This window comes from Triturus cristatus, chromosome 10, assembly GCF_964204655.1.
Source record: "Triturus cristatus chromosome 10, aTriCri1.1, whole genome shotgun sequence".
Taxonomy (NCBI): Eukaryota; Metazoa; Chordata; class Amphibia; order Caudata; family Salamandridae; genus Triturus; species Triturus cristatus.
Window position 1 is genome coordinate 440585830 of NC_140593.1, and position 14402 is coordinate 440600231.

Below are 14402 nucleotides of genomic sequence, written 5' to 3' on the forward strand. Positions count from 1 at the left end.
ACCACTTCTTGTGAGAATTGAAGGACAGGAACCAGTGTGTGTAACTGTTTTGTTATACATTTGCTCATTCATAATTAAGAAACCTCAATCGAGGGACTCCTTTGTTTATGTACAACCCAGACACATATGTACAGTGGACTCTTATTGTGAAGAATGCACTATGTAAACAATAAAGAGCGGTTTCAAAAATGGGGGTGGTAGCTGATGCTGGCTGGCCAGAGTGAAGGACGGACTTTTCTGCCAATTACTTGCTCTATGTAGGGCTAACGGCTGATCAAGCCGCATCCCCACCCCGGCGGTCCCAGCGGACCTTGAAGATGGTGTTGATCTCCACTTTCACCAAGCATACGTGAGGAGAGAGTTGAACTAGCTAATTAAATGCTGCTGGTGGTCTCCTCCCCATGGGTTGTTTGCGCTCCTTGAGTTCCTCCTATTTTTGCGGGCAATAGCCATGGGCAGAGGTCAGGGTGCCCATTTTTTTTTTTTGTTATGAATTCTTTTTATTGAAAATTAGGCATGACCCATAGGCTATACAGGTATATGCAAGATAGCAATAAGATTTGCACATGGAATGGGTCTTTAAAACATTTAGGACAAACAACATTGACAGTTTCAATCCTACAGAATTAGGTCCCACCAATAGGATCTTCCCTGGATCTCGGGGGTTCACAAATCTCTCCCCTGTGGACATTCCACTGCCACCATATTTGCGTCCATTTGTTCGGGCACCCCTTGGCTACATAGATGGACTTCTCCGTAACCATACACCAATCCCTATCTTTGCCCCAATCAGCCACCTGAGGCGGGTTCTGTGCCCTCTATAATCTGGCAATATTCCTCTTAGCAACCATCAGCCCCAAAGTGACCCACGTACGTTCCCTGAAGTTCAAGTCAGTAGGGTCCCAAATGTTCAACAAGACCAATTTAATATTACAGTTGATCTGTTGCCCTAGCGCTTCCTCCATCTGGCGCACCACAGTGGATTTGTTGCCCCAACGCTTCCTCCATCTGGCGCACCACCCCCTCCCAGTAACTCTGGATAACTGCGCATTCCCAGAGGGTATGGATAAAAGTTCTCTCTTGACCACACTGTCGCACACAGCCTCATCCAACGTGTAACCCATGCTGACCATCAGGGGCCCCGACAAGTAGGATCTGTGGAGAAGCTTTAACTACACCAGGCGAAGCCTGGAGGAGATGGTCACCTCCTAAGGGGAGGCCACTGCCGTCTGCCACACCTCATCATCTAGACCAGCCACATCATGGTCCCATTTGGCTCTCAAGCGGGTCAAGGGGACCGCCATGTTGGTGATGAATTTTTTGTAGATAAGTGTAATGGCCATCTCCGCTAGATCACCGTCTAAGAACCTATCTTCGAGTGGGGAGGATTCGGGGAGTTCACTACCTGTCAGGTACCCCACAAGGCTCACCTGTGGCTTGCGGAGGGTTCTCACAGAGACGACATGAGCTATCGCCCCGTACCCACCTCACCCCTGTTATGGAGTTTACACCAACCGGGATGGAGAAGGATCGGGGAAGGAAGCCAAGGGTGGTAGGGATGATGCGTGGAAGTTCAAAAGGTAACCAGGGAACCCCCCTGGGTTGTGACAGCCCTCTATTCTGGCTGGAAAAGGAGAGCGTGGTGCAATCCCCGTAAGAAGCAGTCTTGCGTGGACGGCAAGGAAATAAAGGAAAAAACCAAAACAGTAAGCGCTCCTGCGCGATCAGCTCCCTCCGAACTGAAAAGGATTGAAGTAACCAACGTCCTTGCGCCGTAACATAAACCAAAACAAAGCGCTCCTAGCGCTGCATGTTAGTAACTCCCCCAAAGGCGCTCCAGCGTGGTGTCTGGAAGAAGCTCCCCCAAGCACTCCTAGCGCGGTGTCTTGCAACTGCCCCCAAGCGCTCCAGCGCAGTGTCTGCAAATGCCCCCAAGCGCTCCAGCGCGGTGTCTGCAAATGCCCCCAAGCGCTCCAGCGCAGTGTCTGCAAATGCCCCCAAGCGCCCCAGCGCGGTGTCTGCAATTGCCCCCAAGCGCTCCTAGCATGGTGTGTCCGTATTTCCACCAACCTGCTCCGAGGTCCGGAACATATAGGAAACAGGAACGGGATCCATATGCGTTAATCCGAAGCGCTGATCCGGCGGGAACCGCTGTGGTTTATGTGGTTTCCCCCGGAAGCGCTGGGGTGACGCAGCAGCGGGTTCCGGTCAGGGAGCTAGACCGCCAACCGCCTGCTACGCAGCAGGAATGAAAACCCGATCTCGCATGCGCAAAGAGGTAAACGCGCTGCGGACTGCCGGGAACCATGACAGTACCCCCTCCCAAGACAGAACCCCCAACCATCACGGTCAGACAGGGGTGGCAGGGCGAGGGCTAAGCGGGTGGCTAATGTGGAAAGCACGCACCAGCAGGGAGGCATGACGTACGTGAGATAGGGGCTCCCAGGACCGCTCTTCCGGACCATACCCCTTCCAGTCAACCAGATAGTAAAGCCTTCCCCAGGTACGACGGTATCGCTCTAACCTCGTATTCAAGGTGGTCGTCTCTGAGAATCGGGGAAGGAGGAGAAGAGCGCGCGCACTCAGGGTGAACGGCACGTAGCAGGGATACATGGAAGACTGGGTGTATTCTCATTTGGGGTGGCAACGTGAGTTTCAAGGCAACCGGGTTCACTACCTTCTCAATAACGTAAGGCCCCACAAAACGGGGTAGGAGTTTTTTGAGACCATGCACATTGAGGTTACGGATGGAGAGCCAAACTCTGTCCCCTTTCTTATACACTGGTTCCCTCGTCCTGCGGTTGTCGGCCTGTTGTTTATAGGTTTCTTTGGTTTTGGCCAACTCGAACCGGGCCTGTTGCCAGAGGTCGCACAGCCTGGCGTGATAACCCCGGACTGTGGGCAGGGGACTGTGCTGGGGTTCTTCCCAAGCGGTGGTACGAGGATGCCGCCCCTGAAGACAAAAGAAGGGGTACATGCCGATGGCGGAATGCCTGTTGATATTGTAAGCGTATTCCACCATCCATAGCGCCTCCGCCCATTCACGGTCCACCACAAGTAGCAAGCAGCGTAGATACTGTTCCATGGTGTGGTTGGTTCGTTCTGCTTGGCCATTGGTTTGGGGGTGGTAGGCGGATGATAAACGGATGTCCATGTCCATGATCCTGCATACTTCGCCCCAAAAACGGGACACGAACTGTGATCCCCGGTCCGTTATTACCACCGATGGAATGCCGTGTAGCAGTATTACGTTGTGCAGGAACACCAAAGCCAACTCGGCGGCAGAAGGGACTCTCTTCAGTGGTACGAAATGAGCCATCTTGGAGAGGTGATCCACGATGGTAAGTACAGTGGTATAGCCTGACTCCGTGGCTGGTAATTCCACCACAAAATCCATGGAGACGGTGTGCCACGGGTACGGAGGAACAGGGATGGGATGCAACAGTCCGGTCGAGGGCGTTGACGTGTTCTTTCCTTGGGCACACACCGCACAACGAGCTATATAGGCCCTGGTATCGGCTTCCAGGGTTGGCCACCAGAAGTGCCGTTGCAACAGCTCCATGGTTTTGTGGCATCCTGGGTGGTTGGACAGAACATGATCATGACACATGTACAGGGCTTGTTGTTGATGATTTACCCATGGTAGGTAGTACTTGTTGTCTTTGTACCAGAACCCGTTCTGTACGACTACACCCTTTTTGCCTTCTGTTATGGTGGTGGCATCGGTCTGGTCGATGTCCTTTTGTAACTGGGTAAGGAACTCGGAAGACAGTACCACCCCCTGGAAACGGTGCTCAGGTATAACGGCCACGGGTTCTGGGATGGACGGGTTTTCGTTTGTTTCTTCCAGACGAGATAAGGCGTCGGCCTTGGCGTTCTCTTTACCGGGCCGATAGGTGATGCTAAAGTCCTATTCGTTAAAGAACAGGGTCCATCATAGCTGGCTGGAAGTGAGGGCAGGGGCTGAGCGAAGGAATTGCAAGATCCTGTGATCCGTGTAGATGAGCACAGGGTGTTTGGCGTCTTTTAGATAATGACGCCATTCTCCGAACGCGGTTTTCATGGCCAGGAGTTCTCTGTCTGAAACGGTGTAATTGCGCTCGGCCGGTTGCAGTTTCCTGGAATAGAACGCCACTGGATGAAGGAGGCCCGTCTCGGTCTCTCTTTGTGATAACACACCCCCCAGTGCGTCTTGCGAGGCGTCGGCTTCCACGATGAATGGCCGTTCTGCGTCGGGATGTCGTAGGACAGGTGCTGTGGTGAATCGTCTCTTCAATTCCTGAAAGGCATGTTCTGCGTCAGCGTCCCAATGAAAGAGGACCCCTTTGCTTAGCAACCGGGTGATGGGGGTAACGATCCTGGAAAAACCTGTGATGAAGCGACGGTAATAGTTGGAAAACCCCAAGAACCTCTGGACTCCCTTCATGGTAGCTGGAGAAGGCCATCGTAGAATGGCTACCACTTTCTTGTTGTCCATTTGGATCCCAGCAGGAGTGATGATGTGCCCTAGGGACTCGAATGCTGTGGTGTGGAACACGCTTTTCTCCAACTTGACGTATAAACGATGACGTTCGAGTTGCTGTAGGACGGTACCTACATGCTGAACGTGTTCTGTAGTTGAGCCCGAATAGATCAGTATTTCGTCTATATATACGATACAGAAGACATCAATGTAGTCCCTTAGCACCTCATCGATGAAATACTGGAACGCGGCGGGGGCGTTACAAAGCCCGAAGGGCATGACCTGGTATTCGAAGAGGTCGAACTTGGTCCGGAAGGCTGTCTTCCATTCGTCACCCCTTTGGACTCAGACGAGATGATATGCCCCCCGCAGGTCCAGCTTGGTGAAAATGGAGGCTTTTTTCACCTGGTCCAGTAAATTGTTCATTAACGGTAGTGGATACCTGTTCTTTATGGTGATGGCGTTCATCGCCCTGAAGTCTATGCAGGTCCTCAGGTCTCCTTCCTTCTTGGCCACAAAAAACAGAGGGGAGGATACCGGACACCGGGAATGGCGTATAAATCCATTGCGTAGGTAGTCATCCAAATAGGAGCTCAAATGTTCGGTTTCTTTTTCCGTGAGGGCGTATATCCGGCTGCAAGGGAGCGTGGAACCAGGCAGGAGGTCTATCCTGCAGTCGAACGAACGGTGAGGTGGCAGGGTATTGGCCCCCTTCTTTTCAGAAACCGCGGCCAAATCAAGGTATTCTTCAGGAACGTCGTCCCGGAGTACCGCACCCATGCCTATCAAAGGGAAAGAACAAACCTGGATGGTTTTGTCCTCGACGAGGTCGGTCTGGGGGTAGCAGGACTTGGTACAATGTTCCGAGTCCAGGTCTATGGTTCTGGAAGCCCAATTGATCCGTGGGTTGTGCTTCACTAGCCATGGGAGGCCCAATATGACTTTGAACTGCGGTGCGTTGATGACATCAAAAACTACGTTTTCCGTGTGATTGTTCACGAATGTCATCTTCAGGTCCTCTGTTTGATACCTGATGAGACCGGAGGTGAGATCCGTGCCATCCACTGCCTTCACGATTTCTGGTTTTGCTTTGGGTATGTTGTTAATACCTAGAACCTTCGAGTACTGGGTGTCTATGAAATTGCCGGTGGCTCCAGAATCAAGAAGAGCCGTTACCTGCCATACCTGGCCCGATTGGGCTCGCAACACCACGTCAACACCCAAATGGTGATTGTCGCCAAAACAATCAGGGGTCGCTGTCTTGCAGAACGATGAACCCAGTAGCCGGACCCCTCTGTCTACTGGGTTTCTCCGTTTCCCGGCCTCTCTCCCTTGGACACAGGTAACACAAAGGGCCTCCTTCCCCTTGCTCGCGTGGATTGACCGGGCATTCCCTCACGAAATGACCGTTCTTACCACAGTACAAACACTGGTTCTGTTTCCTTCGTTTCTCTCTTTCTTCGTTGATGAGAGGCCCCCGGATACCACCTATTTGCATGGGTTCTGGTGTGTCGCTTGCCGGAGCCTGTTCCTCCTTGGGTCTCTCCTTAAAGGTTAGGAACCGGTTGTCGCTTCCTCTGTTCTTTTCGGTTTTACGCTCCTGTACCCTAAAATTTACCTTAACCACCAGATCGATGAATTGTCTTATGTCTTCTGGCGGGTCGGGTATCTGCGAGATCAGGTCTTTTAGCTCGTCCCGTAAACCCCTATAAAAGACGGATACCTTCTTGGATTCAGGCCAACGGGCCTCAATGACAAGCCTGCTGAATGTCGTGATGTAATGAAGCAGGTCATTATTACCTTGTTTTAGGTTAAGCAGATCATTGTCGGCGGCTTGCACGAAGGTGTGTCGGGCGAACATCCGCCGCATTGTCTCTTTGAACACGGGAAGGTTGTGCAGCATGGGGTCGTCGTTTCCCACCAAGGATATGGACCACTGAGCGGCGTCTCCACCCATATCGGACAGAATGAAGGCGATCCTGGACGCATCATCTGGAAAGGCGGATGATCTGGCCATAAAGTGTAGTTGGCACTGATGTAGGAACACGCTGTATTTGGTACTGTCGCCATAAAAGCGTTCTGGAGCTGCTAGTTGCACTGGATGGGTGTCATAACCTCAATGGCATGGTCCTGAGCGGAAGCGGAAGAAGGCCCCCCATAGGTAAACAAGGGAGGACGTATAAACCCTTCCTGCCTAATCCTGGAGGTAGGAGTGGGACCCCAAGGACCTGGTGCCCCAGCTGCTACCTGGCCCTGTAAGGCCGTAATGTCCTGGCGTAGGCTGTGGTTTTCTGCCTGCATGCTAGTGAGCATGGCTGCTATGTCTTGCAAGGAGATTTCGGTGTCGCTCATGTCGCCCGGGCGAGAATTAAGGCATGGGCTTCGGATTCTGTCAGGTACCCCACAAGGCTCACCTGTGGCTTGCGGAGTGTTCTCACAGAGACGACATGAGCTATCGCCCCCGTACCCACCTCACCCCTGTTATGGAGTTTACACCAACCGGGATGGAGATGGATCGGGGAAGGAAGCCAAGGGTGGTAGGGATGATGCGTTGAAGTTCAAAAGGTAACCAGGGAACCCCCCTGGGTTGTGACAACCCTCTATTCTGGCTGGAAAAGGAGAGCGTGGTGCAATCCCCGTAAGAAGCAGTCTTGCGTGGATGGCAAGGAAATAAAGGAAAAAACCAAAACAGTAAGCGCTCCTGCGTGATCAGCTCCCTCCGAACTGAAAAGGATTGAAGTAACCAGCGTCCTTGCGCCGTAACATAAACCAAAACAAAGCGCTCCTAGCGCTGCATGTCAGTAACTCCCCCAAAGGCGCTCCAGCGTGGAGTCTGGAAGATGCTCCCCCAAGCGCTCCTAGCGCGGTGTCTTGCAAATGCCTCCAAGCGCTCCAGCGCAGTTTTTTGCAACTGCCCCCAAGCGCTCCAGCGCGGTGTCTGCAAATGCCCCCAAGCGCTCCAGCGCTGTGTCTGCAAATGCCCCCAAGCGCCCCAGCGCGGTGTCTGCAATTGCCCCCAATCGCTCCTAGCGCGGTGTGTCTGTATTTCCACCAACCTGCTCCGAGGTCCGGAACATATAGGCAACAGGAACGGGATCCATCAGCGTTAATCCGAAGTGCTGATCCGGCGGGAACTGCTGTGGTTTTTGCGGTTTGCCCCGGAAGCGCTGGGGTGACGCAGCAGCGGGTTCCGGTCGGGGAGCTAGACCGCCAACCGCCTGCTACGCAGCAGGAATGAAAACCCGATCTCGCATGCGCAAAGAGGTAAACGCGCTGCGGACTGCCAGGAACCATGACACTACCCCTGGGAAGCACAGCTAGTAAGGCATGCCTAATTTGGAGATACCTGAAATATTCAGACTGGGCTAGTTCATCTTCTTGCTGTAACCGGGGAAAAGGGACCACATCCCCTGACTTCCATAGATCACCCACCCTGGAGATACCTATGAGATCCTATCTATGGAAGTCCTTCCAGCGGATCAATTTGCCAGCTGCTTACTTGCCAGAGTGGCGTGGCCTGTGTGAGCTTTCCTTCTCATTCCATACTCCTAGTAGCCACCCTCCACATGTGCACTGCGTGTCCGGTCGGGCCAGTTTGAGCAGGTTTCAAAGATCTTTAATATAAAGCACCCTTGAAGCCGCCACACGGGAGGAGCCACCTGTTGATCTAAAAGGCCGAGTCCCCTTGTGGTCTGTACATGCATTGGTTAATTGCTGCAAGTTGCAATGCCTAATAGTATCTCCTAATATCTGGGAGTCCGATGCCCCCGTCAAACCATCCCAACCTGAGTTTATGTGTTGAAATGCGAGGTGGCTTACCCTTCCACAGTAAGTCCTGAATGATACAGTTGATCTCCTTGAAATACGAGGCTGCGACAGGAAGCGGGGTGTTCTGTAACGCATATAAAAGTCTAGGAAGGGACCTCATTTTGAATAGGGCTGCTTGTCCCAAAAGGGTCAACGGAAGTGGTTTCCAGTCTTGGACGTCGGATCTGTGACACACTAGGGGCGTCAGGAGATTACAGTTGTGGAATCTAGATAGGACTTTAGAGACCCAGGTCCCCAAGTATTTAAAGCCATCGGCGGCTTCCCGCCAATTGGCAACCCCGAGGAAGTAAAGGCCGTTTGCCATAAAGGACATAGAGCACTGATTTAGACCAGTTTATCGAATACCCCGCAAACCTACCAAACACGTGAAATATATACAAAACCACGTTGAGGGATGCTTCCGGGGAGGCCAAGTAAAGTAAATTATCATCCGCGTACAGCGAGATGTGGTCCTCACACCCTACCATCCATTTAAGGCCCTGTATGACCGGGTCCTGGCGAACACATGTCACCAAGGGCTTTGGGCTAATGCAAAGAGAAGCGGAAACAAGGGGCAACCCTGTCTGGTGCCCCTGCCGAGAATGAAAACTGGAGATTTCCTATTGTTAACGACCACTTGAGCAAGTGGGTGATGATGCAGAAGATGTACCCATTTGATAAATTCGAGCCCAAAACCAAGCTTATGAAGAACTGCTAACAAGTAGGGCCATTCGATGGTGTTGAATGCCGAAGCTGCATCTAGGGATACCACAACAGCATCCTCCCTGATCGTGTCAACCCGGCAAAACACTCCATGGAGCCTGCGCAAGTTGAGGGAGGTATTACGGGCAGGCAGGACTCCCAATTGGTCCGGATGGACCAGGCGTGCGAGGACCCTGAGCAGGCGAGTGGCAAGAACTTTCGCTAGAATTTTCGCTTCACTATTAAGCATTGAGATGGGCCGATAAGATGAGCACTTATTGGCTGGCTTACCCACTTTATGGATTACGACAATGTTGGTGAGGCGTTGGTCTTCGGGAAGGATACCCTCTTTTTTACATTCACGGTACATTTCGGTGAGATAAGGTGCCGTCTTGCTCGCCTTGAGCTTGAAGAACTCAATTGGCAGACCGTTAGGGCCCGATGCTTTCCCCCCCTGCAAGTCTTGGATGGCCTTTTCCACCTCTGTGACTGTAATGTCAAGATCGAGTTCTGAGCACTCCTCATCGGCGAGCGACGGCATCGAGATATCCCGTAGGAGTGAGGAAGCCTGCTCCTCCGTATGCGACGTGTGGGATGTGTAAAGCAACTGATAGTATTGGCCAAAGGCGTCCGCAATATCTTGTGGTGCAGTGTGGCGAGAGTGTGAGTCTATTTCTATCTCCACCACTACCAGCTGAGCCCTATCTCTTCGATCCAACCAGGCCAGTAATTTACCGGCCTTGTCGCTTACATCGTAGATTCTGGTGAGCGTGGCCCTATAATGCGTCTTGGCGGCCTCCGTGGCCAGGTCAGATAACTCCTTGATCTTAATACGCAGCTTCTGACGCACTTCCACCGTGTTCTGTGTCTGGATTACCTTTTCTAAGTCTAAGATCACCCCTCTAAGCGTGCTCCCTGCGCTGTCCGGTGATCTGGCCCATGACCACCCCGTATAACCACCTTCTAGGCCTCCCAAATCGTAATCAGCGAGTCGACCGACCCTTCATTTTCCTGAAAGTAAAGATCAGACTCGCTCAGGACCTTGTCCTTGATGTGGGGAGTCGTGAGGTACCAGTAGTTAATCGGGGCAACACGACTGACTGTGGGCTCGCCAACCTCTAAGCAACACTGAATGGGTGAATGAACGGAGATCCCCCTAGCCAGGTGGCATATGTCTCAGACGACGGGGAGATGATGCGCTAGCGTCAACACATAGTCAATGCGGGACATACTGCCATGAGGGCCAGAGAGATAAGTGTACTGTAGTTCGGTCGGGTGCAAGTTCCTCCACACATCGACCAGGCCCATTGCTCCCAAAAAGCTGTGTATCTGCCTGCGGGAGGACGGCAGAGCCTTCTGGGGCCATCGGTCAAGGGAGTCAGAGACAATAGAGTTGAAGTCGCCCCAATCAACAGCCTGCCATCGGGTAAGTTCAGAAGGCGGTCCCCAAGATCTATGAAGGCCTGAGAGTGTAAACCTGGTGGTATGTAAACTGAGAGGAGATTGAGTTTACGCCCCTCCCAGGTCCCAGAGACAGCCACAAATCTGCCCAGGACATCAGTGCGGACCGAGTCAACAGTCATAGGGAACGATTTCCGGACCTGTATACCCACTCCCCGGGAACCAGAGCCAAAAGCTGAGTGGACCACCAGCTGGAAACCCCATCGCGACAGGGCCTTCCAAGCATTCCCAAGCAGGTGGGTCTCCTGTAGGAAGATGACATCTGGGGAGTGACGTTTTAAATATTGGGAGAACCACACCTCGCTTGATCTTGTCTCCCAGAGCATTGACATTCCACGACAGCAACTTAAGCCCCTGTCTAATTGTTGTACCCATCACCCCCTCGTAAGAGTACGCTCAGTAATGGAGGAAACCAACGAGGCAGGCCCCCAGAAGGAGACGTACTCGGAGAACCGTGGACCTTCAAGGATAGATATACCAAGAGCATGGGGCCTATAACTGTCAATACCTGAAGCATATCAAATATGTGATATCCAAACAAGCAAGATGTCACTTCCTGGAGTAGGATTCTTCTTCCAGTGTTTCATGCATGTTTCCTATCGAGATCAGTCCCTAACTCTTGGAGGGGAAGTATATTAATTCCCATATTTAAAAAGGGAGAGCGGGATAATCCTGCGAATTATCGTCTAATAGCTCTATTGGACTCTATAGGAAAAATCTTTGCTAAATGTCTTTTGATTTTAATTACTGAATGGATAGAATTAAATGATATTTTACCCTTGGAACAAACTGGATTTCGCAAGGAGCATGGTACACTTGATAATTTAACAGCATTACAGGTGATCGTTGATAAATACGTACGTGTTCGAGGTGGTGGAAAATATGCGGCATTTATCGATTTCTCCACAGCGTTCGACAAGGTAGATCGTCCAACGCTGTGGAGAAAGCTTGCTACATTAGGCATGCCAATACGGTTACTTGAACTTGTAAAATCTCTTTACTCGAACACGTGGTGTAAGGTACTACAAGGCGGAGAAAGGGGTCTTTCTCAATCTATCCCTTCTCCGAACGGGTTGAAACAAGGGTGCATACTGGCCCCTATATTGTTTTCACTATATACGGTAGACCTACCTACTTCCATTTCAGTGTGTGGTGGGATAGCCCCGATAATTGGAGGATCATCAATATCTGTTTTAATGTATGCAGATGATATCCTCATATTAGATTTAACCCCGAAGGGCTTGTCTAACCGCCTACATGCATTAAATCAATTTGCAGAAGCACATTACATGAAGATTAACGCTTCGAAAAGTAAAATTATGTGCATTTTTGGAAAGAAAAAATGTAGGTCTGAAAACTATAGATGGGCCATAGGAGGACAGAAACTAGAGGTGGTTAAAACCTACATCTTCTTAGGTAAAATAATTTCAGCACACCTAAGTGAGAAACCCCACATTGAGCATAATTCGCGTAAAGCATCGGCTCATGGTATGGGGTTATGTTCCTTGTACAATGCTACAGGGAAGAGACATTTCACACTATTTTTGGATGTATTTAGAGCAAAGATCCCTGCAACTCTACTGTACGGATTAGAATTAGTGGAGTTAAAACACTGGGGATTCTTGCATAAAATGGAAGGAAAGGTACTAAGAAGAATTCCTTCTTTTAACACAGCTTGCACTGTATCTTCATGCAGGCTGGTATTCGGACTCCGAAGTTGTTGGGTACAGGGGTTGATTGCCCTCGTAAGGTGGGTAGCTTGCTTAGCTAGAGGTAAATTGGATTCCTTACGGGAAGCCATTAAAAATGAGCTCCTGGGAAATTTTAACGAGTTTTCCCTGTTAGTAAAAAACTTTAGAAAAGCAGTAACTTTGTTAGAGTTGGATGTAAGCACTTTGTTTTTACTTACTCCCTCTGAACTAAAGTCTAAATTAAAAAGTGCATCTTGGGAACTCAGTTAAAAATTGGATATGATAGCCCAACAAGGAAAAAAAGAAAGGCAATTACTCCTAAACACATACACACCAAAGCTGGCACAACAATACCTTACCTGGAATATCCCCCACAGAGTCCGTAGGTTATGGTACCTTTTAAGACAAGATTTGCTCCCACTAAATCTCCTGTTTGCAAAATGGTATGGTGTATCTCCAATATGTAATCTTTGTTATAATACTGTACAGGATCGTAATCATGTCTTGTTTATTTGTCCCGCACTACGCTCATTGCGCTATAAATTGGTTAAAACCTATTTGTCTACAATTAGGAATTTTAAATGTAAAAACTTTTTTCCATGCACTTTATTGTCCGCCAAATGAAATGTTCTGTTTCAGAATTTTTAACTTTTTTAAAGGGATTTTAGATATTTATTAATGATACATAGAGAAATGTTAGACGACTGTTCGACCAGTGAATATGAAGTATTACCTTTTTTCTGTCTTTTTTGTGATTTTATTGTAATTAATGTTGTATAATTGTGTGTTTATTTTATGTGGCCCTCATTTGAGAGACAAAAACATAATAAACTTAAAACTTGGAACTTGATATCCAAACAGGAAAAAAACAACAACACAAATTAAAACAATCCCCTCCCCCACCCCAGCAAGCACCCGGAACTCGCAAGCCGGAACCCCGCTCCCTGCCTCCCTGCATGGCGGTGTCAGAACCTCCCACCCAACCAAACTTTCAGAGTGCCTATTGTTCACCCCTCAAACTCATGGGTGCGTGTAACCAACCTGGCACCCGTCCCTGAGAAATAAACAACTGGTAATCATACAGTTAAACACTACTCGTTCGGAAGCACCAATCAATACCAAAACACGTTATGACCATTGCCATAAGTACTAGGAATCTTGGCTCAGGAGCAGTTCAGTCACTGAGAGGGGCCTGACCGCAACCCAGTCCTGAGGTCAGTAAAGAGTCCCCAGCCCCCAAGAAGAATAACATAAAGACCAGTCCTTAGGGCCCTCCAGACGCCACCTCCAGTTCCCCAGGCAGCGAGCCGCCGTCAGATCCATCAGTGCCCTTGTCGCTCCTCACTCCTTGGGCACGGTTGCCCTTCCGGCCTACAGTGCCGTCCAACTAGTCCCAGGCCTCCTCCGGGGTGGCAAAGAACCAAGCTTTCCCGTTAGATTCCAACCTCAGCTTGGCCGGAAAGAGCATGGCGTATTTCAGATCTTTTTCACGAAGCGCTTTCTTAACGTCAAGGAAGCTTCAGCGCTGTCTCTGTACTTTGAGGGTGAAATCCGGAAAAAAGGTGATCTTGCTATTCTGGAAGCTTAGTGGGGGCGACGATCTGGCCACTTGAAGGATAATGTCTCTATCCCTGAAGTTAAAGATCCTAGCCAGCAAAGGCCTTGGAGGGGCACCAGGTCTTGGTCTGCCGCCCGGCACCCTATACGCCCTTTCCACAGAGAAGAAGTTGGAGAGACCGCTTGTTTGAGGTAAGTGGTGATCAATTCTTCCACGAACCGGTCTGCAGCCGGCCCCTCCGCCCTCTATGGGACTCCCAGTATGCGGACATTGTTGCGTTGAGAGCATCCCTCATAGTTGTCCAGCTGCGCGTCTAGTTTGTCGGTGTGGACCCGCAGGTCGTCCATCTTGCGCTGCAGGTCAGAAGTGTCTTCAACTAGGGAGCTCGCTTTAAGTTCCACATCCTCTAATCTTGTTTTCATGGAGCGCATATGTGTCCGTATGAGGGAGACTTCAGAGGACACAGAATCAATCTGTGACTCCAACGAGGTACGGACAGACGTGATGGCAGTGAGAATATCCTGCATTGTAGGTTCCCTCGCCTCACCTCCGGATTGCTGCCGCTCCCCCGCGGCCGCGCCTGCCTCCGGATCTGCACCAGGTGCCTTGTCCCATGCGAATTTACTCAGCTCGGCCTGGACTACCAATTTCGCGCCTCGACCTCCAGCCATGGCCCGACCCTTGCAAATCAAATGTTACCAGGGGACAGGGGCGTAGGAGA